Below are 4,017 nucleotides of genomic sequence, written 5' to 3' on the forward strand. Positions count from 1 at the left end.
ACTGACAATAACTGCATCATCAGCATACTTTCAAGCACGTAAAGACAGTTGATATGACAACACACATAATTTTACACATATCCAACAAATGCTAATCCAATATCAATTTGCTTATACCTAGTACATGCTTGAATGGAGTAGGAAGAAGTCAGACTTATCCAGTCCTACCCCATGACATCATCTTACATCATTGGTTTGCAAGCAGTATCTCTACAAAATAACCTTCTTCTACACCACACAAGTAATATACTAAAGAATTATAACAGATTGTTAACATTCTTACATAATTACATTCTTAGATAATTATCTTCTACACCACACAAGTAATATACTAAAGAATTATTACAAAGTGTTAACATTCATACACCACACCCACAATGTTCCATCTAATTAATCATTAAGCCTGTTCTTGCATATATCTTGATTGACACATACCTTTATATTTATGTTTAAACTCGTCAATTCTATTACTATTTTTTATGTCCACACTTAAATTATTCCATAGTTTTACCCCACTTATGGAAATACAAAATCTTTTTTTGGTTGTACGTATAGCATGTATTTTTAAATTTAACTGACCCCTTAAATTGTATCCCCCTTCCCTTTCATTAAAATCCAGAGTGTCTCTAAGTTTCTGTTTCAGTTTGTGGGTCTCAGTACTAAAATCAAAAGAATCAAATCGACCATAAAAACCTTTAAGAGCATTTGCCAACTCTATATTTGAGTTAAAACCATCTAAAGAGACCCGAGTATTACGCTCTGTTCTATGAAGACCAGCAATAGTCTTCATGCTTGTCCAAGCAGAACCAAGTTTATTTGCTGCCATCTTACTTTCCAGTTTTGGTTTGTATTTATGCTTTGCCTTTAAAATTTCAACCTTAAGATCTTTTGTAGCTGCCTGCAGATCTGAAACCCCCCGTTTAAAGGCCAGTGCCTTCCTGTATAAACAGGATTTAATTGACTTGGTAACCCATGGTTTATTGTTAGAATAAGTAATGTAAGAACATGTCACATCCACCAGTGAGTCCAAATCCTCCCCACAGGACTGCCTAAACATATCCCAGTCTGTGCAATTAAAACAATCCTGAAGACAGAGCACCGATTCATCCGTCCATACCTTTATGTCCCTGGTCCTTGTCTTCTCTCCCTTTAAGACAGTTTTATATGTGGGCAACAAATGCACACAATTATGGTCTGAGGAGCCCAAGGGAGGAAGGGGGAGAGATTTGTAAGAACCCCTTTATCAATCCATAGCAAAGGTCCAGTGTCTTTCCCCGCCTGGTTGGACAGGAGACATACTGATAAACGTTTTTGAGTGTCTTCTTTAAGGACACATGATTAAAATCCCCAAGAATAAAATTTGGGGCCTCCGGCGAAATCGACTGCAGCCTCTGCATTACATCAAAGATGGTGCTGGAGGCCGAAGCAGCATCCGCCTTTGGGTGTATATACACCATTGTTATAAAAAATTGAGGAAACTCCCGGGGTAAATAAAAAGGACGTAGCGATACAGACAGAAGTTCCACATCTGGGGTACATATGCACTCTCTAACCATCACAGATGTACAGTATCGTTTGTTGACATACAAACATACTCCACCTCCCTGGCATTTCCCTGTTACCTGTGCCTGCCGGTCCAGCCAGAACAGAGCTCCAAGACTGTCCATCAGCAGTTCCGGGTCACAGTCGTGATCAGTAAGCCACATCTCAGAGTACGCCATAACACAACAATTCATCCTTCTGATATCGTATATTACCCTGAATTTCATCCACCTTATTTCTCAGGGATTGTACATTTCCCATAATAATAGAGGGAAGAGGGGTGCGGTTAAGATGGCGCTTCCTCAGGCATTCTTTTACACCTCCCCACTTCCCGCGTTTCCTCCTATAAACCTTCTAATCATGGCCTTCTCCCCGAGAGTCTCTTAAAATACAATCCGGTAGTTGCAGCACACAGTTAGTCCCAGGTGCTTCACTGTCCAGGTTCAACTGTAACAGCGTATCTCTGGAATAATGGAGTCTTGCCGAAAAAACAGCCCCACAGACTGCACAAAACCAGTTAAAAAAAAAACAACCACACCCCAATATACAAAATAAAATCCATAATGCTGGAGGACCAGTGAGTTCTTTGTTATAAAATCCACATACAGTGCCTTGCGAAAGTATTCGGCCCTCTTGAACTTTGCGACCTTTTGCCACATTTCAGGGTTCAAACATAAAGATATAAAACTGTAATTTTTTGTGAAGAATCAACAACAAGTGGGACACAATCATGAAGTGGAACAAAATTTATTGGATATTTCAAACTTTTTTAACAAATAAAAAACTGAAAAATTGGGCGTGCAAAATTATTCAGCCCCCTTAAGTTAATACTTTGTAGCGCCACCTTTTGCTGCGATTACAGCTGTAAGTCGCTTGGGGTATGTCTCTATCAGTTTTGCACATCAAGAGACTGAAATTTTTGCCCATTCCTCCTTGCAAAACAGCTCAAGCTCAGTGAGGTTGGATGGAGAGCATTTGTGAACAGCAGTTTTCAGTTCTTTCCACAGATTCTCGATTGGATTCAGGTCTGGACTTTGACTTGGCCATTCTAACACCTGGATATGTTTATTTGTGAACCATTCCATTGTAGATTTTGCTTTATGTTTTGGATCATTGTCTTGTTGGAAGACAAAGCTCCGTCCCAGTCTCAGGTCTTTTGCAGACTCCATCAGGTTTCCTTCCAGAATGGTCCTGTATTTGGCTCCATCCATCGTCCCATCAATTTTAACCATCTTCCCGGTCCCTGCTGAAGAAAAGCAGGCCCAAACCATGATGCTGCCACCACCATGTTTGACAGTGGGGATGGTGTGTTCAGGGTGATGAGCTGTGTTGCTTTTACGCCAAACATAACATTTTGCATTGTTGCCAAAAAGTTCGATTTTGGTTTCATCTGACCAGAGCACCTTCTTCCACATGTTTGGTGTGTCTCCCAGGTGGCTTGTGGCAAACTTTAAACAACACTTTTTATGGATATCTTTAAGAAATGGCTTTCTTCTTGCCACTCTTCCATAAAGGCCAGATTTGTGCAGTATACGACTGATTGTTGTCCTATGGACAGAGTCTCCCACCTCAGCTGTAGATCTCTGCAGTTCATCCAGAGTGATCATGGGCCGCTTGGCTGCATCTCTGATCAGTCTTCTCCTTGTATGAGCTGAAAGTTTAGAGGGACGGCCAGGTCTTGGTAGATTTGCAGTGGTCTGATACTCCTTCCATTTCAATATTATCGCTTGCACAGTGCTCCTTGGGATGTTTAAAGCTTGGGAAATCTTTTTGTATCCAAATCCGGCTTTAAACTTCTCCACAACAGTATCTCGGACCTGCCTGGTGTGTTCCTAGTTTTTTATTTGTTAAAAAAGTTTGAAATATCCAATAAATTTTGTTCCACTTCATGATTGTGTCCCACTTGTTGTTGATTCTTCACAAAAAATTACAGTTTTATATCTTTATGTTTGAAGCCTGAAATGTGGCAAAAGGTCGCAAAGTTCAAGAGGGCCGAATACTTTTGCAAGGCACTGTACGTTCAGAAACATAAACCACATTAAACAATAACAAAAAAAGACTACAGGATGCTGACTTTTCCACCACTGCCCGTCGCTGTGTGCGCATGCGCTCAAGCGTTGCAATCTGTCAATGAAGCTGTCCAAACCTGAGCTGACTGATTGAGAGGGGAGAATCGTAAAAGCAATCTCATAAAAAAGCAATCAAATACAGATTTTTTTTTTTTTATTTGTGCAAAATGGGAAATACTGTAGTTGGCGTAAGAGAACTCCATCAGAGGTAACTGGGGACCCAAAATATATGAATTAAAATTAAAATAATGTCAAATACTTAGCAGAATGGGGAAAAATGGTTTTAAGGGTCAACCAACACAACCAGAGTGTGCTAAATTAGTCTGACAAATAGAAAAAGAATATCAAAACAATAAAAAGAAACAGGAAAAGAAAGGGATAAATGAAGCCAGACAGTGGCTGTGAG

The sequence above is a fragment of the Monopterus albus genome, unplaced genomic scaffold (genome assembly GCF_001952655.1).
Source record: "Monopterus albus unplaced genomic scaffold, M_albus_1.0 scaffold191.1, whole genome shotgun sequence".
Taxonomy (NCBI): domain Eukaryota; kingdom Metazoa; phylum Chordata; class Actinopteri; order Synbranchiformes; family Synbranchidae; genus Monopterus; species Monopterus albus.